This window comes from Sycon ciliatum, chromosome 2, assembly GCF_964019385.1.
Source record: "Sycon ciliatum chromosome 2, ocSycCili1.1, whole genome shotgun sequence".
In the NCBI taxonomy this organism is placed as follows: Eukaryota; Metazoa; Porifera; class Calcarea; order Leucosolenida; family Sycettidae; genus Sycon; species Sycon ciliatum.
Genome location: NC_088644.1, coordinates 47,236,134 through 47,262,693, shown reverse-complemented (window position 1 = coordinate 47,262,693; position 26,560 = coordinate 47,236,134). Strand labels below are relative to the sequence as shown.

Sequence of the window (26,560 nt, the reverse complement as noted above, 5' to 3'; positions counted from 1 at the left end):
CAAATTCCCCCTGACGCAGCTCACCAGATCAAGGTGTGGGTCCTCCGCACTCAGTAGAGTCAAGTTGAGCGAGCTGCAACTCCCGGTGCCGAAAGGTGGGCTAACGCCCCTACATGGCTACTTCCCCTTGTCTAACCCCCATAACGAAAGGATTGCAGCCGACTGGCCGAAATTTAAAAAAAAATTAAAAATTACGGGGCTACACTTCCTGTCACTGTACCGCCTGATCTGAAGGTGGACGGTATTGAAGCCATGTGTGATAGTTCTCACCTTTAACTATCAATTTATTGCATGCATTTCACATCCCTCTCTCACGCAGACAGTATTCCCACATCCTTGACACTTCGGTTCTTCTCACATCATAGTCTCATTGGTGTTCTCTATATTACCTTGTGCTATAAAACAAGGCTCTTCTCAGTTGAGAGGGTGTTATTTCCAAGCTACTAATGCCATCAGTCCGCACCACTCCAAACACCGGCACCCCCCCCCCCCCCTCTGTGGAATCAATTCATTATTGGGAAAGGTTTGAGCAGGCTCTTCACCTGGCTGCAATGGTACCACCGTTGGCCACCCTACTCGGTGGCTTCAACATCAATGTTAGCTCAGCTGCAATATCCCAGCTCTACCGTTTCATTGATACAATTACCTCTTTTGGTTTGAGAAATTTAGCCTCTGCCCAACCCGAATAATCCCGAGATGTCTAGGTGGCACAACACTGGACCTGATCCTCACCAGTAGCCCTGCTACAGTCTCCTGCAATGTCTTACCCTGTACTCTGAGTGATCAGTCCACCGTACATGCTAGACTGGATCTCGCGGTACCGTCCGCTAAGCATCAACACTCGCATGTGTACGCATACTAGTACCCGCATGCATCACGGTTTTCCGCCTGTCCTTTGCTCTGGATAGGAAGTCTTCTTTTTCTGGCTTGTAAAAGATTAGTCACAAACTCTGCCTCGTGTGTTTGCGTTTGTTGAAACAACAGACCTCAATAAAAACTTACACCTTTCACTCAGCATCAATATACTGATATGAAGTAAAACAATGTTGACCTTGGCAAAGCATAATGCTACTGGCTAGCGGTCCTCTTGTCACTGATCTGTGGCGTGCTTCTCCACCAAGAAGTGGTGTTTCAACTATACAAAAGTTCACACTTTTTGCGAATTTTCACAACCTGATAAAGCTAACTGCCGTTCCTGTACCCACATCTTTTGATCTGTTATTGCAGGGACGTGAGCCACAATAACCTTACAAGCCTTCCTCTAAATGTATTGGGCAGCCTTAGAGATCTTGTGTTGCTGTAAGTTGAACTATAAAGTTCAGTTCTGGATTATATTCGAAGCCGCAATGAATGCTTGTTAACATCCATGAGAACTGTGTAAGCACTGTTGAGTCATTCCGTTCTGAGAGATACGGGACATAATTGACGACGAGAAAAGTAACTTCACGGAGCCTAGAAGCCATATGCTGCGGCCCTCTGGCCATGGTTGACAAAATTTCCTTCAAACCATTACTTGTTCTTGTTCCTTACCAGTACGAAATAGTGGTTGCGACTTCGGCGATGATTATTTTTAGGAATGACTTTGCTCCCACACTGGAGCCCGCGCTATTCCGCCAACTTCACTTGACACTTGACTGAATCAATTCCTTTTTGGGCTGCAATGGTATCGCCATCTGTCACCCTGCTCGGTGACTTCAACATTAATGTTAGCTCAGCTGCAACACTCCAGCTCCATCGTTTCAATGATGCAATTCACTCTTTCGGTTTGAGAAATTTAGTCTCTGTCCCAACCCGAATCACCCCAAGATGTCCGGTCGGCAAAACACTGGACCTGATCCTCACCAGTAGCCCTGCGACAGTCGCCTGCAATGTCGTACCCTGTACTCTGAGTGATCACTCGGCCGCACATGCTAGACTGGACCTCGCGCTAAAGTCTGCTAAGCATCAACACTCCTCACAACGCCAGGGAACCAGTTTAACCCGCAACATGCGCACCAAAAATCTTCCAGAATTTCGTGATGAGCTTGCCAATGCCAACCTGAGCGTGTTCCAATCGGGTAACCGAAGCGTACAAGCAGAAGCTGGCATTCCTTGCTTGGCGCTGCCGTTACGGCCAAACAAGTCCTGAGCTTCAGGTTCTCTTGCTGCCAGCTTGTGGCCAGTCCACGCGCCTGGACTCCAGCATGGGTCTCTGCCCGCCACCTGCCCGCAGCAACTCTGGAAAGGGGACATTCGCCTTCCAGGGTGCGCTATGCTGGAACAACCTGCCTAGCAGTATTCGCTCCATCACTGTTCCTCGTTCCAGTTCCGTGCTGCCGCAGTCCCGTTTCTTCTATGAACTGAGAACATTGCAAAGCAATTGTATGTGTGGCTGTCAATGTACATGTGTGTGTGTGTGTGTGTGTGTGTGTGTGTGTGTGTGTGTGTGTGTGTGTGTGTGTGTGTGTGTGTGTGTGTGTAAGAGTGTGTGTGTGTGTGCACGCGCGTGTGCGTGTGTGTGGGGAGGGGTATGTGTCTGAGTATGTGTTTATTGGTGTGTAGGTGTGGGTATGTACATATATGTGTATGTGTGTGTGTGTGTGTGTGTGTGTGTGTGTGTGTGTGTGTGTGTGTGTGTGTGTGTGTGTGTGTGTGTGTGTGTGTGTGTGGGTGTGTGTGTGTGTGGGTGCGTGGATGTGTGGATGTGTGGGTGTGTGGATGTGTGGATGTGTGGGCGTAGATGTGCAATGCTTCGATTTCTCTCTCTTCTCTTCTCTTCTCTCTTCCTGTCGGTGTCTCCCGCTTCTGGGCTGGCATGGCCCATGCTTCATGCGTGCTTGTTCCTGGTGTTGTTATGTCTACTGTGTCCTGCCGCTACTCCGGCTTTGGCCGTGACCACGATGTGTCTCCCCATTTTCTCCTTTATCCTTTACTTTCTCTTTTTGCTAAAAGCTTTCTTCTCGCCGTGACCACGATTTTTCTTCTTTTTCTCCTTTATTCTTTTTCTTCCTTCCTTTCTCTTCTACCTTTGCTGAGAGCCTTCTGTTCTCATATTTTATTTTCATCTGTGTCCCCATTACTGGGTTACTTGGACTTCATTCGCTTCCTTGTCATCGGACATGTTCAGTCCGTTCGGTTTGCGAATTCAAATAAACACAACCAAATAAACACAACGAACCATATGAAATTTATGGGTAGGCTGCCCCTTTTTAAGGTGGCAGACTACCCAAATATTCGCGAGTTCGATTGGGATTAAAGTAGGAAGGGAGCGTCTCAGCTTCCTCGGACCACGACCATTCGACTCAGCACCCCGATGACTACAGCTGGTGAAATTTTGATTTTAGCCTTAACTTCCCCTTAAATAACTCTTCTAAGGCCGCGAGGCCCTATAACTCTTGGTCATTCCTCCGATCTCCCGCGAATACCCTTCCAAAGAGGCCCATACAGTCGTCAATCCAGTTTGTGGGAAGCGTATTGTGGAACAGTTTATCGGCCGAACTTTGATCTATTGGAGAGGAGAAGCGGGTGCGTCATGCATTGCACTCGCAAGACTTGCTTATTCTCCCAGTTGCCTAAACCGCTTTTTGTACTGTGCCAATGATCTGGATCTTACTCCTACTTCTTAATCTATACTACATTATCCTCTCCATTCTATCTCCCTTCCGTGCCTGTTTTTCTCTCCCCTCCCCATTCTCTTTCTGCCCTCTCCTCTTCTAAGTCGTCTTCTTGTGAGAAGGCAACATTGCCTGTTTGGTTGAACGACTATAAAATATGATGTTGGTCTTCTAAGTTCGGACTATAAATAATTTCAAATTTCAAATTTGGACTGCACGGAGATTTTCAAAGTAATAGGAAATCAGAGGCCACATGTGGATTGATCTAAGAAGGATAGATTTATCATCACTGTGGATAAGACTCATACTGTAGCTCAGTTGGTTAGAGCATTGCTCATGAATAGCAAGGTCCCTGGTTCGATTCCCCGTGGTGTGAGGGATGATTCTTTATTCTTTCGTATCTGGCTTGCAAATGCCCAGTTTCGGAGAGAAAAGAGCAGTACGTGGCATGTGGCCACTGATTTTCTACTATAAATAAAAGGACAACAAAAACATACGCCATTGTCTAAACAAAAACAAACAGGTAATGTTGGCTTGATGGAAATTCGTTCGTAGATCGTTTTTTTTTCTTTCTTTTTTTACAAGATAACCACAAACCATCATGGTGCAAACGCCGAAAAAACGCACAGAGATGCACATAGCGATGGCAGCCGAAGCAGTGGAGGTGGGGCAAGAGCAGCTAAACCGACCAGGGGTCTCAGCCTCAGCACTGCTCGTACGCGCCAAACAGAAAAATACGAAAATAGAAAAAAAAACCTCGGGTACTTCTCCCGGCGTCCACTCTCCCCCTCTTGCCGACTTTTAGGTCAGCCACCTTGGGTTGATGCCCCCCTCCGTGCCGCCATTAAGGCAAAGCACGATTTCTACAGTGTGTGTAAGAAATACCCAACCCAGCTTAACATGCATGTATATCGATCTCAACGGAACTTGGTGAAAAGTCTGACTCGATCGAAATACCGGGGATACATTTGGTTTGTCCAAGCTACGCTGCAGGACAAAAACCGCCAATCACTGTTTCAGTTCGTGAACAAATTAAAAAATCATAAAGTATCTCGTGACATCCCGACACTCACCATTAGTTCTACGCAGCAGGCTACTACCTCTTCAGCTAAAGCCACTGCATTGAACTCTCAGTTCGCCTCAGTGGCCGTGCCCGATGACCCTTCTCTACCCATTCCCCCCATTGCCGAGGAGTCGGGTGAGGTTGACCGCCTCACATCTGTCTTTACTACGACTGCTGCAATCCGACGTTACATTCGAAAGCTCCCGTCTGACAAGGTGCCGGGCCCAGACGGCATCACTAACCTGGTCGACATCGGGATGCTGGAGATCTAGTCGGGATCTGTTTTTTCGATCTTGCCAAGGCCTTCGATACCGTCTGGCACCGGGGGCTTTTGGCCAAGCTTCGTGGATCATTTACTGTAGACGGCAATACCCTGATATGGCTGACATCTTACCTAACTGGGCAAACGCAGTACGTCACGGTACATGGGACGTCCTCGGCCGACACAACAGTACTATCCGGAGTTCCCCAGGGTTCCATCCTCGGCTTTTTCATTGCATACTCTGCGTGGCTGGCACTTCCCCCAAGGAGCTAAGGACCTTTCTTTCCTCCGCCTTTTTAAGAGCCTTGTCGCGCTTTGACTTTGATTTTGTGTTTCTCATTTTGTTGCAATCACTGCTTATCCATGCAGGTTCCTTTTTCTTCTCCTCCCTTTCTCCCTGCCTTGCCGTGGTTGGCTAACTCTTTGTATTGGCCGGTGTTCTCACTGTGCTATGAGACGCTGTAACAAATAAATAAATAAAATCCACACACGCATGTGCGCGCGCACACACGCACACACGCATAACCACCTGTCCTGTCCTGTCCTGTAGAGTCACTGCCGCAAAAGGGTCACGTGATCCCATCACTGGGAAACTTGAGAAGAGAGAGAGAGAGGACACGATGCTCGATGACGCTCCAGGTGCACGGATAGTCGCATCCGCTTGCCTCATATGCACACGTGCCGGAAGGCTGAGCGCTCCTCTGTTGTTGGTCTGTGCGCCACTCTTTAACAGCGATGCCTGCCCCGTCCCCGGACACCGCAAAAGCAGCGACCACACCGGTCACAATGCGCTGCACAACATCCCTCCGCCGGTGCCGACGTTCCGGTAGCTCCAGGTGGCACTGTGGCATCCACCGTTGAGGCACACACATAACCAAACACACACACACACACACGGAAGTATTACACACACACACACACACACACACACACACACACACACACACACACACACACACATACAAGTACACACACGTACTACATACACACAAACACACACACACTATACACGCGCACATACACACACACACACACACACACTCACACATTCCTGTCCTGTTGAGCCACTGCCATGAAGGTTTCGTGGGCCCCGGAGGGGCAGCTGAGAGAGAGGAGGAGCACACAGCCCTGTGACGATCCAGGTGATGCGGTAAGCGAAATCGGCGGGAGCAGGCGCAAACACACGTGAAACCCTGACGGTCCTGAATGGTCGGACGACTACAAGTCCGTGAGCAGCGATGACGGGCGCGGCCACGTGTAGACGCAAAGCAGCGGTCACAAGCCTGGCAGTGAGCGATGCAGCACAGCGGAGAAGCAGGCAGGGGCGCACCGACTGCTGACTGGGGGTAAGTACACTTGTGCCTTGCCAGACCTCCACGGGACTTCAGCCAACGGCCACACTCTCCACACTGGCATGCACCCTTCTGCTCCGCAACCGGCTTCGCACGCTCAGCCTTACACTTGTGGCGTGCGCGATCACTGGGGCGTGCAAACTGTCGGTCGCAGGTGTAGCAGGTGACGGGGGGGGGGGGGGGGGGGGGTGCTAGGCATCTACCGGTGCTGAGTACGCCGAGCGCCAGGTGGAACGCGACTCGCATTCAGCTCGCCATTCCCCCTCGAGGCCGCGAGAACGAAGGTCAGACATGATACAATCCTTCCAGCGCCGACGAGGGGCATGAGCTGGGCGACGCGACGGAAGCGTGCCAAAGAAAACTTGCTTCGGCAGCCGGTGTTCCTCCATCCGAGCAACATGCCCGAGCCATTCAAGGCGGTAGTGCTCCACCTTCGTGCGGATGGTGTCGGGATCACCCCACCTCACACGTAGTTGGTGATTGGTGATGTGGTCATCCCAGCATTCTTGGTGAGACACACCCATGATCGAGCGGATGCATCGGCGGTGGAAGACAGAGAGCCGCTGCAAATCCCGTTGAAGAGGCGTCCAACACTCCGAACCGTACAGCAAGAGCGACAAGACACAGGCATTGAACACACACCTATTGATGTGGAGGTCCAGGTGCTTGTTGCCAAAGATGGACTTTTGCAAAGCGCCACACGCTCGGGAGGCATTCGCATTGGGGAGTCAACATCGCAGGATGAACGGCCGCCGCTGTGAATTACCGAACCCAGATACTTAAATTCGGTGACACAGACAATGCTCACAAACTCACTCACACACACACACACACACACACACACACACACACACACACACACACACACACACACACACACACACACACACACACACACACACACACACACACACCATGTACCATGTATACGCCCGTCGCAAGAGAAGCACGCAAATCTGCACATGCACTGGATGTGCAACCACAGATTTTCTCTATAGCAACGATAGCAGATCTGATTCTGATTGAAACAGATCAAGACAAGCCACACACACACACACACGCACACACACACGCACACACACACACACACACACACACACACACACACACACACACACACACACACACACACACACACACACACACACTTGTACTTGTACTTGCTCACTGCCAAAATTGGTCACGTGGGTCTCCCCGGGAGAGGGGAGAGAGACTCAAAAGGAATCTTGGAAAGATGACTCAATTGGCCATTGAACCACCCAACGGCCGACACCCCCTGAAATCCCCAAACTAGGGTGGACTTGAAATGATCCCACTTATGGGCTCACCACACCTCAGTAAGTGGGTGAGGACAAGGTGCAGAAAAAGGATTGACGGCATCAGGGTATCCGTCCCGGGATCCAACTGCAGGTACCCCTGCCCCCAGTGAAGGTAATACTTGGTACTAGTGTGGGTGGCTAAATCAGAGTGGATCTGATAAAAGCTTCACTAGCACCATTGATTGCACAAGAGTTAATCTAGCCAGAAGTAGTCCATGGTTAACAGGTATGTATACTTCAAATAGAAAGTATATGAACCCTGAAACCAACAAAGGTGGTAGGTACAACAATACACCTTCAAGCAGCCGAGCCCGTTGGCAACAGGCCCAACACTATCTGGCATAAGTGTACCCACCAACCGAACTAGCTGGCACACACACACACACACACACACACACACACACACACACACACACACACACACACACACACACGTGTCCTGTGGCTCGTTTGTAGACCTATAAATCGTGCAATTATTGGGCCAATATTGAGAGGTATGCCATTTTCATGATTCTCTTCAACAAATTCTGGGCGGGTTTTGGAATGTCGATCTACACCCCAAAGCAAACCTACCTGTGCGAAATCTGAGAGATCGACTTACACAAATGTTCTGGTTTTCTCAGACATGTGCGATAAGACTTTCGAATAGAGGGGGGAGGTAGGGGGTAAAGTCCATTCGAAATGCGTTACGTTTGCAAAATAAATGCGAACTAATGAGATGCTCCCTTACTCATCATTGGATTCGACATTTAAATAACAGTACAAAAGGCCTTGACCGTTACGGCTTCTGTGCTTCATTTGCTGATTTGTTTCCCTCTAACCAAGACGACCTCGACATGGGCCCAATATAAAACTAAATGTTGGGTCCTATAGGAGCGCTGGTACAGCGTACAGAATGGAACAAAGAGAAAAACCACCACCATGCCAACATTTCCTCACCTGAGTAGTCTCCACCTCCCCACCACATGGAGCCATGACTACATCCAAGAAAGCAACGGCCATTATCTCCAAATATCACTAAAATGCACGGTCGCCAGTGGTGGTCTGCGCTGAAATCGGCTGTCTGAGGCGACTGCTAGCGCTGACTGAACGGCGGCTGACAGTGTAGTGGGGTGTTCCTTCAATACCAAGGTCCGCATGTTACCGTGCAGGCCGTTGACAAATAGCAAGGCTCTGGAGAGTTCGTCAAGTTCCGGCACCTGTAAACTTAGCCGAGAAAACTCTGTTACGTACGATTCAATTGACCCACGCTGTTGGATAGAGAACATATCCAACCGCACTCTATCCCCGTCATAGTGCGGGCCATACACTCACGCTAGGGCGCTTTTCAAAGAATGCCAATCCGAAAATTGCTCACCTGCTTCCATGGAAGAAATTAGCCAAAGACGCGCATTCCCAGCGAGGTAGCTAGCCGCAAGGTTAACTTGGCTCTCCGGGTCACCTTGAGGTGAGCACTTCAAGGCTAACTCGACCGTAAATACCCACTCTTTGAACTCGGAAGGGTTGCCATGGAAAACATTCGGTTCTCTGGTAACGCGTTTGACGCTGGGGCTTGTCTGGGAGAGAGAACGCGATCGACACGGGGCTAGATCTGGAGGACTTGAGCTTGATGTAGCAGGTAATTGATATCGTCCAACTGTAGCAGCCACGTTGTCCCGAGCGCGGCGGATCTCACGGAAAGCGGCGTATAGCAGAGCAGTAGCGGCCAGGAGCACAAGGCACGTCAAAGGGCAAACGATGATCTCAACCATCCTCAAGCTACCAGTGTAACAGTATAGACTTGATTGATTGGAGAATTCCCCGAATGATGTTCAAACCAGAGGTTATAAAGCAAAAGAAAGGCGAGAACCGCAGGAGTGAGAATAGTAGGAACACAAGGTGTTACCATAAGACAAGCAAGAAGTGTCAAGGTGAAACTATTACACAAAGAGTAATTTCCTGGGTGTCGTCTTGGCGGTTATCGCCCAATCTGTCTAAAACTAAAATCAGGCTCTTTCCTTCTCAGCCCAATGTTCCGCCCCTCCTCCATCCCACTTTCCCCCAGCCTATAGACATAGTCTCCAGCCATAAGCATCTTGGCATTTTCATTGACTCTAATCTTTCATGGGAACCCCACATCGATTACATATGTAAACGATCAAGTTCATCTTTAGGAATTCTCTCTTCTCACTGTTACCATCTCCCAATCTCTTGTAAACTCCTCTTTTACTCAGCTTACTTACGCCCCATTTTTGATTATGCAGATACTGCTTGGGCTGGAATTTCCACAACCCGTGCTGCCAAGCTCGAGATTCAACACAAAAAAGTTCTCAAAATCCTCCTCCGAAAACCCCGCATGCTTCCATCTTCCACCCTTTATGCCCTTTGTCTAAGAGACGTAATTCACATCTTGTCACCCTTATCCATTCTCTCAAACTCAATCTGTATCAACCTCACCTCCACTGTTTCAACTGGTTCTCTTCCCGTAGCACGAGAAACTCCCTTTTCCTTCCGAAACCTAAGTCCTCCTTTCTACTTCACTCTCCCTTTTTTATTGCGTACTCTGCGTGGCTGGCACTTCCCCAAGAAGCTAAGGACCTTCTTCCCTCCGCCTTTTTAAGAGCCTTGTCGCGCCTTGGTTTTGATTTTGTGTTTCTGATTTGGTTGCAATCACTGCTGATCCATGCCGGTTCCTTTTTCTTCTCCTCCCCTTCTCCCTGCATTGCCGTGATTGGCTAACACCCTCTCTCTTTGTATTGGCCGGTGTTCTCACTGTGCTATGAGATGCTGTAATAAATAAATAAAATAAAAATAAATAAGCATACTACGCACTACTTTCTGCATATACATCACGTACTTCTGTTACCCGGACCAGGACTTAAAGCCCGGGCAAGTGCGCCTACTGCGGCCTAGCACCTCCAGATCTGAATCTTGTGAAAGTCCAGTATTTTGTATTTGTATTGCTTTTATTTTACATCGCAAGTCAAACGGGCAATCATGCCCAGTGTTAAGATGACGATGGAAAGGGAGTGCTTTTTTGATTGTCGTGAGAAGTACTTCCGTGAGTTAGTGTTGTTGTTGACGAATGCGTCCTCTCCGGTAGCCTTCATCTATACCCCTAGCAAGATTAGTCGTGAAACCAATGCAGTCTTTCGATATTATTCACGTTAAAGTTGTGGCTTGTCCTTACTTACCAGAAACAGATACATGTATATGGGACTACCCTGCACTAGGCTGCAGGACGCACTTCATGTATCGGGTGTACTACGTTCAGTGTTTCAAGAATGTGTTCAGTGAATTGTTTATGTTGGCAGTGAAATACCCGGGCTCGTTCGAATACTCGCTCGTTTTTTCTTGATTTTGGCACTCGTTTCCCCCCTAACTTCATTTTGGCACTCGTTTCCCTCTAACTTGATTTTGGCACTCGTTTTCCCTCTAACTTGATTTTGGCACTCGTTTTCCCCTTACTTGATTGTGGCACTCGTTTCCCCCTAACTTGATTTTGGCACTCGTTCCCCCTTACTTGATTTTGGCACTCGTTTCCCCCCTTACTTGATTTTGGCACTCGTTCCCCCCTAACTTGATTGTGGCACTCGTTTCCCGCCCTAACTTGATTTTGGCACTCGTTTCCCCCTAAACTTGATTTTGTCACTCGTTTCCCCCTTAACTTGATTTTGGCACTCGTTTCCCCTAACTTGATTTTGGCAATCGTTTCCACCCTAACTTGATTTTGGCAACTTGATGTTGGCACTCGTTCCCCCTCTAACTTTATTTTGGCACTCGTTTCCCCCTAACTTGATTTTGGCACTCGTTTCAACCCTAACTTGATTTTGGCACTCGTTTCCCCCTAACATGATTTTGGCACTCGTTTCCTCTTGATTTTGGCACTCGTTTCCCCCCTAACTTGATTTTGGCACTCGTTTCCCCCCTAACTTGATTTTGGCACTCGTTTCCCCTAACTTGATTTGGGCAATCGTTTCCACCCTAACTTGATGTTGGCAACTTGATGTTGGCACTCGTTCCCCCTCTAACTTTATTTTGGCACTCGTTTCCCCCTAACTTGATTTTGGCACTCGTTTCCCCTAACTTGATTTTGGCACTCGTTTCCCCTAACTTGATTTTGGCACTCGTTTCCCCTAATTTGATTTTGTCACTCGTTTCCCCCTAATTTGATTTTGGCGTTAGTGAAATCACAGGACGGGAATGTTGTCAAAGTCACTGAGAAAATATCTCCACATCATCGCTTTTTGAAGCAAACAATTTTGAAATCTCAACTTCATCACACTTCAATGCATACAAACCCATATCTCACAAGCAATGTCAATTCTGATGTTGTTCTCAGGGAAATTCAAGGAAACAACCTAACTCTGGATCATCGACTATGTGGATTGTTTGCTCTAAAAGCTCGTGCTGATGTGATTATAATGGCCAGCAGAATATCCAATTACGTTAGAAGTAAGTATGCCGTTATCATCTGATATAATCTTGGAATACTGTAAGACATGCTAATATAACGAGGAAGCAAATCTAACGTTGTGACGGGTGACATTTCTTCGTTATATGGCCCGATATCTGAGACTTTCGACCTTCGGGGCTACGCGTTCTTTTTGAGAAAACGCTAAAAACAAATTTGTTCGCAAAAAATCGATTCCGTTAAAGCAAAGTGCAGAGACGACAATGGCGGAAGAAAATTGAAGGCGATTCTTGTGTCAGTTGGATATTGGGCTCACGGAGCACAGCAGCCGCGATCCCATGGACGGTGATGCATCGTTCTTTGTGGATATCCTGTCAAGCGGCGACAGTGCTTCTAGTTCTGAGAGCGCATGTCAGGCGAATTGATCGCAAGTGACACGGCGTACTTACCTGTCGGGGGCGAGGATGATGAGGACTTGGCCTGGATGAGTATGATCAAGGCCAACCACAGTCTGCCTCAGCAATAGCTGCTACAGCTCCAGGCAAGGACAACCAGGTGGATTCCTGTGGGTACGCCGCTTGCAAGGTCGCTGGGCGCCCTTGCGCGAGTGGCAGAACTGTTTCCTGAGTGTCACGCCAGACCTGCTAAAACAGCACGAAATGATGTGAGTTTTCTTTGCGACGATGATCCTAAAATGTTTTGGATGGCAAGCTCGATACTCGAGCTAATAATGGCGAATCAGACCATCACGGAGCACATGAGGCTGGGCAATCTCGAGTAACATTCTGTTAGTTTTGAGTTGGTGGTGTGAAACGCTTGTCAGGCTGTGTTACTGATGTTTGGAAATGGTCAGTCTCCACAAAGTGCAACAAGGCGAATCTGGACGCATTTGCTCTGTTTGACTCCTTCACAATAAGTATGTGAATGCTGTTGTGTAATCGTAGGTGACATTTACGTTTTGTTGTTCTTTCATATTATTAGTATTTATTATCAGAGTCTAATCAATTCGTTCGTCGTTGTCAGCGTGTACACGAGGTACTGCTTGCCTTGAGTCAACAACACGGAATTCACGAGTTACGATTGTGCACTTTTGTACGACATTGCATGTTGTTTGTACATTTACAATCACGTACATGCAGCTTGGCAAGTTGTGTCACGATGCAATGCACACCAATTTATTTCACTACACGTATTTCTCGTAACACATCAATTCTTACTTCGTAGGTGTTTAGGTCCGGTCTTGCGTGACAGAGGTAGTTACTCTTAGTTAGCTTTCTCCATGATTGATTCTAAGAAACACGGACATTGATTCTAGCTTCGAACTGTTTCTTCTTTGTCTGCCTGTGCATTTTTTCTCAAACAAATCTTTCGTTCAATGTGTTTACATGTATCATGGTGTTCCATCAAAATCTGTTGCAGACTATCCTGTCAAGCATGTCCATCACCAGGAGAACAGATAAATCACCTCTCCTTCTGATGCTGCTATTGCTGCTGTTGCCACTACACAACCTCAGTAAAGTCACGGAATGCTGGAAATGAAGTACCTGAACAGTCAAATAACTATACTATTAGTTGGCTATTGATATCACATGGAAACAATTTTTGGTGGCTCCAAACACACTGATCTTTCAAAATTGTAAAAAAGAACAATTCATTAACATGATTCCTGACCGTAAAATGCATTTCTACATGGTCAATATTGGTCTGATGGCCGTGAAACGAAGTCACAATACTCTACAAAGGCTAGAAATCAATTAATTTTGCAATAAAAAAATCAATTTCACCAAAACAGCCCGGAAGGTCGATTTTCTCAGATATTGGGCCTTATTATTATGTTCTGTTGAGGCTGTACGGCCACATTATGTTATATGTGCGGATACGCCTGAAGACTGCAATATCGTTTACATAATTATGTTCTCGTTAACCTATGAATTTTGGACAATCGTTAAATTTGCGACTTGTTATAATAACATGTCTTGCAGTACCATTTGTAATCCATGGACTCACTCTCACACACTCTCTCTCTCACTCACACACACACACACACACATGGTCAACTAAATATCTACATAAAACAAACAAGAGAAAGAGGAGAAGCTGGGTTTCAACTCCCAGCTTCATTTTAGTCACGAGCATCAGCCAACCCTTTTAACTACAACTAATCATATGCTGGGGCAACATAGTCGAATATATATTTTTTTATATGGAGATCTTCGAAAGACGCTACACTTGTGTTTGGTCTATAATTTGTTACCCAAATATAATGTAATTAGGCGTCGAGGCGACAATAGTTTTGGAATTGCGATCAACAGAACGAGCTGAACCGACATTTCACAAAGGCTTTATTGTATTCAAAAAACGAGTGGATACGAAGGCAGTGAAGAACATGGAAGAAAGAAAAAATGTGACATGGAGAAAATGATGAACAAAAAATCGTACTTCGAACTAGTTTTCGCACAACACTCCTCAGGAAGCTACGTTGTACTAATGAAAAACAATCTAGAAAGATACTACATAGCCAGCAATCGCATGTCACCACGTACTTTGAAAATCAACATAATTTTTCGAATCGACCTTTTTTTCCGGATCAATTTTCAACGAGGACGAAGCAAAGTCGGCCGAACGAAGCCTAGAGGAAGAAAATCACCCTCTCCACTTCACCATCACGATACTGACATAGATACGAGATGAAACAACTAAAAAATCCACAAGAAAACTGTACGGCCATCATCGCGCTGACTTTGGTCTGACTTTGGTCTAAAAATTTCTATCACGATCAAAAATGTACGAGGAGCACTCAAAAATAAGCCACAGACATACCTTTATCGCTCTCTACTCCTTTTTCAAGGCACAAAAGTCGAGTCTCCACTTTCAAACCAGGAACCAGACATACCAGTGGTCCTTTTCAGCTGCTCCACGAGCGCAGGAAAGGTTCACCAAGGGGCGCAGAGCAGCATCCATTCCAGAAAAAGAGCTAAAATACGAGTGAGACTGCATGACTGAGTACATGAGTACATGTATGAGTACATGCAGAAAATAGTCAATTTCAGCGTTTCTGCTCCAAACAGCAACTAGCTTCGACTAGAAACAAAGATTACACCAAAGGATCAAACAACAACCATTTTCTGCAGTTTTTTTGCAGATGGCTTCCTTGTGCTCGGCCCAGCACGCCAAAAATCACACCTCGGAGGAGTACAAAAATTACAACTCTCAGATGTCCTCGATTGCTGGCCATGATAAGGAGAAATGGAGTGAGAAGAAACAACACCTATGAAAATGATAATCCTAGCACTAAGGTAATAACAGGAAAAACTGCGAAAGCACTTAACGAACTTGTAAAGACTACTAGTATACTGTGACACAAGATATGACACCATGGCCAACTAGGGCCAAACAGACAGAACAAGCTGCTACTAGAACCATTTCAAACGAATAATGCTGTCCTTCTGGACACACAGATTAGGCTTATGAATACGTTGACAAACAGCTTCTAACACACTCAACTGCAACTTATAACCATGACGAGCACGGCACAAAACAGAAAAAGAAGAATCAGAATACACCTTGCAACAATCAGGACGAGATACAAGATGCTTATACACTGATGACTTCCTACTAGAAAACACACGCTCGCACCCACTCTTACTCACACAATCATTCTCGCTCTCATACTCACCGGACTCACTGGACTCGATGGCCGAATCCTCCTCAACGACGTCCTGCCTTGGAGCAATCAGGTCCCGTCTCCTCCCATCCCTTGTCTCACGCTCCTATTGTGCATTCCGTTGGCTCTGTACTTCCGTACTGAAATAGGTCATGGTGTAATTCGCAGTTGTTCTTCTGGGTCTCGTTGATATTGAGGTAGGTATTGTTGTCGTCTCTGCCGGTGATGCAGCAAGCGATGATGACGCAAACGTGTCTGCATGCAACACACGTGGTGTCGCCAAAGCCACACCCACCTCCGCTGGTGGAGGGAGTGACTTGGTCATGGCCACGGGAGCCAATGGTGGACTTGCCGAGTGGGACGCTAGGTCCTGTGTTGGCGGAGGTAGTGGTTGTTTACGGGGTCTTCCCCGTGTGGGACGCTCCAGTTGTGCGCTACGTGGGATAATGTGTAAATGAGTGTGTTGCTTGATGCGTTGGCTCAGGTGCTGAACAGTCCTACCAACATACCGGCTAGCACAATTCCGGCGTTCAAAGTTGTAGATTACATGACTTAAATGATGGGTTGGTAGGACGTCCTTCAACACCGTGAACGAACGCATCGTTGTCTGGACGGGTATGAAGTGTACCGCATAGTAGGTTTGTTTGATGATCACACGAACTTCACGACTCACATTGTCAGACGTCTTGCCCTTCCATGGTAAGCACAAAAAGACAGGACAACGAGCAGGCCCTATCAATTCATGTTTCGGCGTGGGGGCTGTAGACAACAGTTTTGCCAACATGTCGCCTGGGTATCCGTTTTTGGTGAAAACTGAACGGAGAAATTCGAGCTCACCACTGAGTTTACAAGGTGAACAGATCCGTTTGGCGCGATCCACGAGATTCTTTACTAAGTTGACTTTATAATTAGACGAACAGTACGAGTCATAGGAAATGTATTGTCCGGTGAATGTCGGTTTACGATACACCGATGTTACGCTACCAAATTCGGTTTTCTCAACAAGTACGTCGAGGAAGGATAACTTGCTGGACTGCTCGTGCTCACATGTGAAGCGGAGGGAAGGGTGAAGGCTGTTGAGAGCACTAAGAAAGACTTCGCTGTCTTCTATGGAATCAAAGTATGTGAAAGAGTCATCAAAGAAACGGAAATAAAGACTCGGCCATAGAGACGCATCAATCTTGCACTCACAGTAACTGACAAAGACATTAGCTAACACGGGACCCAACGGAGAGCCCATGGCTACTCCATCTATCTGCTTATACATCACGTCATTGAACGAAAACTCGACGCCAGTTGTGGCTAACAACATCAAACGTCGAAAAGCACATTCAGGTAGCCACGGAGTGTCAACTTCGTCAACACGGTACAACACATCCGCGCAAATATCAATTGTCTCCTCCAGCGGTACGTTTGTGAACAAACTCACTACATCGAACAAACACATATGTGAGTGAGTTGGAACAGGTCGGGCCCCTAGCTTCTCTACGAAATCGAAACTATCTTTGAGAGTGTGTCGGCAGTAGCGCTCCTCAACAACTTTCAACAACCTACACAACCACTTAGAGATTGAATACTGTGGGGAAGCTATCATGGAGACGGTTGGCCGGACAGGACATGTAGGCTTATGTTTTTTTGGTAAACCATAAAGGCGGGGACATAGTGATCCGACCGGCTTCATCAAGTCAAATTCATGTGTAGAGATACTCTTGTCGGCTTTTAGTTTCTCTAGGTAATTGATTAACTCTGCCTCTACTTTCAAGGTTCTGTCAAACTGTCCTACTGGGCCAATTGCTTGGAATTTAGATGTATCAGCAAGGATGACAATCATTTTGTCAACATAGTCAGCTTTGTTCATAATGACTGTAGCACGACCTTTGTCAGGTCTGGTTATGATGATGTCCTTATTCGCTCGCAATTCTTTACGGGCTTTGAGATGCTCCCGAGATAATGAGAAAGAACTTCGGTCCGGTAATTGTTCGGAATGCTCTTCAGCCTCTGCTCTAAGTTTAGCTGCGCACACCGACAGTTGAGCCTCGGAAATCGGCGAAAAGCATAATAGTTTCCTGTAAAACAGTTCAAATTCTGTCATGACGATTTCTTTGTTGTTACAAGAAGGCGGAATTCCGAAGTCTGTTCCGCGGGAAAGGAGTTCTTTTTGTACATCAGTCAATTCCAAGGCTGACATGTTGATGATGCTGTTTGGATTGAAGGTAACCTGGCCATATATTTTCTTTCGAAGCCAGGTGAAGGTCTTGTCATACTTAGCGATCAGTCTTATCCGTTGTATATCATCGTTTTCGGATAAGAGCAGCGAGAAGCGTAGGAAGTCATGGGCAGACAAAAACGAACGCGCACGGTCATATAAGTACTTAAACTGGACGCGGGCATTGGACAAAGAGTCACGCGACCTGGCAATATCATCTTTGAGACATACTCTCTCTATTGATAAGGAATGATAGGCCTTGGTCTTCTGAACGCGTTTCTGAACACCACAGGGACAGACACCAGTGTTCAGACACCGTGTCAGAAACGAAACGTTATACGCGACATTACGGCAGTAGAAACGTTTCCTCAGCACAGCATTCAGCAAATCTATCTGATTTTGTGTGTACCTCAATCTGAAATATGTAAATAGGCGTCGAGGCGACAATAGTTTTGGAATTGCGATCAACAGAACGAGCTGATCCGACATTTCACAAAGGCTTTTATTGTATTCAAAAAACGAGTGGATACGAAGGCAGTGAAGAACGTGGAAGAAAGAAAAAATGTGATATGGAGAAAATGATGAACAAAAAATCGTACTTCGAACTAGTTTTCGCACAACACTCCTCAGGAAGCTACGTTGTACTAATGAAAAACAATCCAGAAAGATACTAATAAAGAGAAATGGAGTGAGAAGAAACAACACCTATGAAAATGATGAATGTTTTTCATGTGTTTTTCATGAATGTTTTTCATTAGTACTTGGTCCGTTTCATCGCAATTGTCGCTTATCTAGCGCAACTAAGAACAGGAGTTTTTTACTGCTCTGTAAAATTTCCAATACGTATGTAGGACTCAGTATAGAGTCCATGCACTATATGATGTCCAGCACCCTATATAGAGTCCATTGGTCCAAAATCCACTATACAGAGTCCAGGAGTCCACTCAGTTTTGATCAGCTTCAACCTGCCGCGCAATCCCCTATAAGGAGTACACTTTTTCTACCAGTCCCCTATTCACAGTCCAGGAGTCCAGTTTTATCCAGTCACGCTGTCCTGTGTGTTGTGCCCGAAAAAGAACAATTCATTTTCAGTTTTGCTTGCCTGGTGGCAGCGCATTCCTTTCTTCACTTCAGCCATGGCTGCCAGTTCTGCTGTGAAGTTGCTGACAGTAATCTGTCACGAGGTAACCAAGGAGGATAAGGAGACGTTCAAAATCAAATCTGGAAAGCGTCTTGTGGTTCTCTGAAGACGTTTCATCAGTGCGCGGGATGACAGCAGAAATTGCAGAACGAGAAAAGTTCAGCACAGTTCAAATCTGACGAGTCAGGTACAATGACACTCTCTTTCGTTCGACGCCACAAGGATCCCCTGTTTGGCTGGCCATTGCTGCCAGTAAGACGTTTGAACGGTTTCATCAGAGCGAGGGATGAAAGCAGAAAGCGGAGAAAGAGAAAAGTTCAGCACAGTTCCAATCTGACGAGTCAGATACACTGACACTCTCTTTCGTTCGACGCAACAAGGGTACCCCTGTTTGACTGGACAAGAGCTGCCTGTACCACCGTGTCAAAAGGCTGTCCAACTACATGGCAGGACGATGACTGAGGTAAGGAAGCTTTTACTCGTTTCGATTGGTCTGCTCACGGTTCTGTCGTTATGCTTGAATTTTTTTCCTTTTTCAAGGAGCGTATCGCGTTTGTTTGATGTTGCTTGAATGAATGCCCTAAAAGTAATCAACCACTTCGTAATAGTCCTCAAGGACTGCAAGGACTTTGCATCAATCGTATACGATCGTCTAGCTATCATCAATTATTATAATTATTTCATGAGAAATGTATTTTTATCCCTGTGATAATTATGTGAAACTCCACGACACTCTTCCTCTAGTATGATGTCAAATACAATGGGATCCACAAACGCAGTGCCAGTGTACTAGTAGTAGTAGGAGGATTGCTTGTATGCCAATGACAAGAAAAAGCTTCTCCCTGAAGTAACCGTTTTGATGTCACGAACATGACATTGTGTCAGTGAAACTGCCTCGTGACAACAAACCATTGCATTTCCATCTTGGGAAAGACTGACTGACGGCAACGCTGTACAGATTGTTCAAATCATCTCCTTTCAATTTAGTTGCAGTGAAGTGAAACACTGTGTACACTACAGGTATGGTGGTGTGTCTGTGCGTCTTGAGTGTGCACAAACGATCTTATTCCTCGTATTACTAATAGATTATTGTCCCCACCGTCACCTGTTCACAGGTCTTTGAGTGGATTGATTTTCATTGAGCCCCACATTCGTTGAGAACTTGGTAGTTGTGTGCTCCCATGCATCATTACGGTAATAAGCGTATCCTTGTGCTATCTATTTGTTGCAGGTGTGCTGATTTTCAGAAGCTTGCGGAACTGAGTGCTGCTGAACATTTGCATGGCCATGAGCAATGGTGAAGCTTGCTATTGCACTCTCAGTATGTGCTAGTATTATGCCGACTACTGCACTATGTTACTCTCTTACACTACTACATGTATGTAAACGTGCGTGCATCCGCCCAGGTATGCATTCGTTTCGTATAATTATTTGTTATCCCTCTTGACTTTACTTTTAAATGGGTGGACGTTTGCATGGCTGTTGGAGTTGCGTGTGTATTGTGTCTCTACTCTTTTTTTTGGTGTTTTCTTGACGTTGTACAAGTTTGTGTGTGTGTGTGTGTGTGTGTGTGTGTGTGTGTGTGTGTGTGTGTGTGTGTGTGTGTGTGGGAAAAAAAGAAAAAAAAAAAGAAAAAAGAAAAGGACCAAAAATAGGGATTCACTGGCCAGAAAAAGTCACTTCAAATAGCTGTATGGTGTAGACCAGGCTGAATAGTGACGGTCAATTCTTCAGCCTTGCAAGCTGTTGAATGGTGCAATCCCAGCACAAGTTGCTATGGCTTCTGCCGTAGCATTGCTATCATCGCCTCCGGCGATGGGCGTCAAAGGTCAAGGTCAAAGGTGTGTGTGTGTGTGTGTGTGTGTGTGTGTGCGCGCAATAATTTGAAAACAAAATTCAACCTGGACTCACCATTATTCTCTTTCGATTCTTGTTTTTTTCTAGGCATTTTCTTGGCGTTGTGTGGGTGTGTGCATGTGTGTGTGTGTGCGTGCACAATCATTTGGCAACACTACATGATTGAGATATTGTAATTTGCAGCGTCTGCGAAGAGACCACTTGATTTGAGGATGGTGTTTGTAGGCTCTTTATGTAATGAAGTGGCTGCAGTGGCGCCTCAATACATATGTTTACATTGAGAAGTGAATGATGTAAAGGATTAAAGGGAGAGGCCGTTTTCTGGTTATATTCACTGCTTACAGCAGATCCTATGTCTAATTTCGAACTCGATAGGGGATGCCTAATTGGCTGGACTTTATACAGGGAGTGTTGTCCACATAAGACTCTTTAATCTTTATAGTTGATTTCAAAGTTTGGACTCCGTACGGTTGATTTTGAACCAATGGACTCTATATAGGGGTGAAGCCAATTGGCTGGATTCTATACAGGGAGTGATGTCCATCTAAACTTTGAGCTCACAGTTGATTCCAAGTTTGGACTCTGTACAGTGGATTTTGGACCAATGGACTCTATATAGGGGTTGGACATCATATAGGGGCTGGACGCTCTACTGAGTCCAACACGTATAGTGAAGAAGCATGATACAGGATTCCTGTCCGCCACAAGAAATAAATTCAGTGATGGAATCTGATGAAGCAAGTCGAAGAAAGGAAGCAAGGTAACAAAAATGTACAAAAGAAAACAGCGACGGAGCGCGTTCTTGCACTCACGCTTTAGTTTATCCGACTCTGGCTCTGTATCACTCGAGCTGATGCCACTTGAGCTGACATTCGCTTGTGTGTATAGCTGCTGGCATAGAGTATCTCTTGCTTTCTCCGCTTGGCGCATGGCAGCGATGGGAAAGGAACAGTCGTGGCTGTTACTTTGGCACTTGGAGGATCATGGCAGCGTGACCCGTCTGTCGCTACAGTACTGTGTGTTCAACAATATTTTTGAATCAGGCACACATCCCTCTCCAGACAGCTGTCATACGCTCTGCTGGATACGCTGACCACGACTCTTGTACTGCCGCTGCCAGGTCGGACATTGTCTTCTTTGCCACCATCTCGCCATCAGTTTGCAGGCTTGCAAAGAATGCCAGGTCATTGCAGTTCAAACGTGGCGACTGAGCTGGCTGGCCTGGCCGTGACTGTCACGCTCTCCAGGTCAGGATGTCGATTTCCCCTGCTACAGTTCAGGTCTTTGAGCTGCGCTTGGCTTTTCGCTGCAGTGAGTGTGTTCATTCACTGCATGCAGTGCATTCCCTGCAGCGAAAAGTTTCCCACTTTCTCATCAAAATTGTACGAATCTCGATGCCACTGGCGCTAGTCGCGATGGTTTTTTTCTTTCTGGTCTCCTGTGATCTTGCCATCACAACCTCCCAAACGAATGTGAGTTAGATATCGAGATCGGACTGCAATTCTAAAACAAATATAATGTCATCATAACAATCCACACACACGCACACATCAATGTACGTAGGGATGGACAGGCTATGGACTGAATCGTCACCCATGGATCTGTCAGCAGCAATTGCATTTCTGACCATGGGTAGTTTGCGCACTAAAGTCACTGAAGTCAAGGAGTTGATTTCCTCAAGATACATATATCTTTTGGAATTGCAGGGACCTGGCTTAAACCTTCAGTAACTGATGGCAAGATTTCAATTCATAACTGCAGACTACCTCTCAGATCGGACACAGTATGTCAAAGTTGGTCAGGTACAGAGCTCACTATACACCAGCTTCTGCGGAGTACCACAGGGGTCAGTTCTCGGGCCCCTGTTGTTTGTTCGTACGTCCGTGACATTGCGAAAGAGCTGTCCCCTTACAAAGTTGCGACCCTGCAATTTGCGGACGAAATCTCTATTAGATCCAGCAGCATGAGCGCGGATGAGGTGTCCCAAAATCTCTCAAGTGCTGTCCAGCACCTCGCCGATTGGCTTAGGAACTGCGGTCTCATCTTGAATGAAACGAAGACACGGATCATGCCAATATCGCCAGTACGACCTCAAAAATTTGACTTGCAAGTGCAATGTAATGGACTGCCTCTGCCAACTGTTCGCTCTGCGAAATATTTAGGTCTCCACTTTGATGCGGACATGAGCTGGAACACCATGGTCGACGAGGTCGCACAGGGCGTCGCGTCAAAAGTTGGCGTGCTCAGACGATACGCTACATTCCTGCCTTCTCAATGTCGCATAGCCTATCTTCGTTCTTTCATTTTATCACATTTTTTGTATGCCGCTTCTGCTTACTTACCATTTTTCACACGTATCAAAGTCGACGGCTTAATGGGCTCTTGAAGCGTGCTGTACGCACAGTCTGTCGGGTACCTCCCAGGACACCCACAAGCAATATTCTTACACGTTTGAACATCCAAACATTGACCACATACGCCAACATGCACCTTCTGGTTTTTATCTGGAGTTGTTTGTCTCCATGACTCCTCTAACTTCCGCATGTTGTTCGCTAACCTTTTCAGCCGCAGTAATTCCATTCAAACTCGTGGTGGGCACAGCAATTTACTCCCAGCAAGCCCAACTGCATATCTTGCCAAACGTGTTACCTATGCTGGGACCATTTTTATGGAGCCAGCTCCCCGCTGCGGTCAGGCAAGAAAGTAAACTCAATCGCTTTAAGTCAATTGCTCTTGCCTTTTTGCTTACCAGATAAATAAGCGTAAAATGGCAATAAATAAGATAAATTGTGCACTCATAACAACAACAAAAATGAAGAAAGTCAAGTTCCATAACGTTTTCTTGTGACTGTCATCAGTGGAACGCCGTCACATAAAAATGTAATAACTAAAACACACACTTATATACATGTAGCTAATATGGTTTCAGGTAGAAATACAGCAGCTAACAAGTACAAAAAGCGAAGTTTGCACCTTTGCAATGTGTGAATATAGTGTATGTGAGAAAGGTAGTGGCAGATGAATGTGATACTGTGTGAATGAATGTAATGGTGCGTGTGTATTACTTGAAGAGTGTGAGTGATACAACGTTTTCTTTCTGTTTACATAGCACAGGGTCACGAGTACGAATATACACAGCTTCCAACACCTGCAATTGCTTGAAGAAACGTGCGCAACGAATAACACTAAACCAGGAATCGTCAAACACCTTACGACATTCTGGACTGGACACCAAATGCCTGCACACCGCAGACTTTCTCTTGTCAACATCAAACTCCTCCTCATCACTACTCTCATCCTCCACCTCCATTCCAATGCCGCCGTCCATCCCATCGCACTCGTATTCGTCGTCATCAGTCTCCATCTCCTCGCGACACCGCTTCCCTCTCCTTGATTCGTTCTGTGCCGTGCCTGCGCTTCCTCCTGCGTCTCCTTGCCTTGTGTTCTCCACTTGTCTCAGTCGTGCCTCTGCTAGTCTCTTGCTTCTCCTCGGTTCTGCTCTGTTTTCAAGTTGTTCCCCTTCCGCTCTTACCGTTGTAGCAACATGGTTGTCGAGGAGCGACCGTCCGGTGGCCTCCCTTGCCGTGGTCCGGTTTCCGAGGGGGGAACCAGATTAGTCTGCTCGTTCTCCATGGAAGTAGTCGGTGTTTCTGTTTCCGAATTGTGAGCCGTGCTAAGTGTAGAAATAGGCAGCGGATGTTTTCGTGGTCTCCCACGCTTCGGCCTGCATAACCTGGCAGCCTGGGACAACAATGATAATGGGACGTGCTGCTTGATGCGCTCGGACAAGTGTTGAAGCGTCCTGCCAACATACCGACTACCACATTGTCGGCATTCAAATTGATAAATGAGACGGCTCAAATGGTGGGTTGGCAGGACGTCCTTCAACACTGTGTTCTTATGCCTGCCTTGGAAAGGCTCTGAATCAACAAAAGTCAGTCGTGCAGTGAAATCTATCGTGCAAAAGACATACTATGCAGTGAATGTAGTTACTGTCTTTACAACGGTGCGTTCGTTCACAGTGTTGAAGGACGTCCTGCCAACCCACCATTTGAGCCATCTCATTTATCAATTTGAATGCCGACAATGTGGTAGTCGGTATGTTGGCAGGACGCTTCAACACTTGTCCGAGCGCATCAAGCAGCACGTCCCATTATCATTGTTGTCCCAGGCTGCCAGGTTAAGCAGGCCGAAGCGTGGGAGACCACGAAAACATCCGCTGCCTATTTCTACACCTAGCACGGCTCACAATCCGGAAACAGAAACACCGACTACTTCCATGGAGAACGAGCAGACTAATCTGGTCCCCCCCTCGGAAACCGGACCACGGCAAGGGAGGCCGCCGGACGGTCGCTCCTCGACAAACCATGTTGCTACAACGGTAAGAGCGGAAGGGGAACAACTTGAAAACAGAGCAGAACCGAGGAGAAGCAAGAGACTAGCAGAGGCACGACTGAGACAAGTGGAGAACACAAGGCAAGGAGACGCAGGAGGAAGCACAGGCACGGCACAGAACGAATCAAGGAGAGGGAAGCGGTGTCGCGAGGAGATGGAGACTGATGACGACGAATACGAGTGCGATGGGATGGACGGCGGCATTGGAATGGAGGTGGAGGATGAGAGTAGTGATGAGGAGGAGTTTGATGTTGACAAGAGGAAGTCTGCGGTGTGCAGGCATTTGGTGTCCAGTCCAGAATGTCGTAAGGTGTTTGACGATTCCTGGTTTAGTGTTATTCATTGCGCACGTTTCTTCAAGCAATTGCAGGTGTTGGAAGCTGTGTATATTCGTACTCGTGACCCTGTGCTATGTAAACAGAAAGAAAACGTTGTATCACTCACACTCTTCAAGTAATACACACGCACCATTACATTCATTCACACAGTATCACATTCATCTGCCACTACCTTTCTCACATACACTATATTCACACATTGCAAAGGTGCAAACTTCGCTTTTTGTACTTGTTAGCTGCTGTATTTCTACCTGAAACCATATTAGCTACATGTATATAAGTGTGTGTTTTAGTTATTACATTTTTATGTGACGGCGTTCCACTGATGACAGTCACAAGAAAACGTTATGGAACTTGACTTTCTTCATTTTTGCTGTTGTTATGAGTGCACAATTTATCTTATTTATTGCCATTTTACGACTATTGTCTCCTCGTCGATTGTTTAGATAAATAAGCCTCTTTATAAATGCTGTATGCACTGCTCTTTCCGTTATTTTCTTCCTATGCAAGTCGCAACTCCTGTTTTGAGTTGTTTTTCTTCTCTCTTTTTCTTTCCCTACTAGTTGCTGTTACACTCACTGATCCTTATGCACAGATATACAGCATGCCCTCACTAGTGGGACCATTGTTATTACGCTAGGGCCTGTTTTGGACTTCCCACTCTAAATAAAGCATGAAACAAAAATTGAACTATTATAGAAAATCTAAGTTAGAGAAATAACACTAAGAGCAACAACAGTGAAATTTTCAAGTGTGAATTTTAACAATCAAAGCGAGAAATGAACAAAGGAGAAAGGAAGGAAAGACAACGTGTTAACACATAACAGCAGTACATACACCTGTACATACACCTAGAACATTAACGGCCAAGCTTGGCCGCACTAAACACGACACATTACTTGAACAATTTCAACCCAATTATACTATCTTTCTGTACACACAAATTAGGCTTGCACAGACGCTGATAGATAGCTCCC

General features: G+C 46.3%; 1 long non-coding RNA gene across 1 annotated transcript in view; it reads left to right on the top strand.

Annotated features, from left to right (window-relative positions):
• Positions 1-1,233: 1,233 nt before the first annotated feature.
• The window catches only part of LOC135810923 (uncharacterized), a 44,242-nt gene continuing 18,915 nt past the window's right edge, over positions 1,234-26,560 (top strand). Inside the window, exons 1-2 of the long non-coding RNA XR_010552462.1 lie at positions 1,234-1,299; positions 11,911-12,023. This is a non-coding gene — a long non-coding RNA (uncharacterized LOC135810923). The remainder of the gene's footprint in view (positions 1,300-11,910; positions 12,024-26,560) is intronic.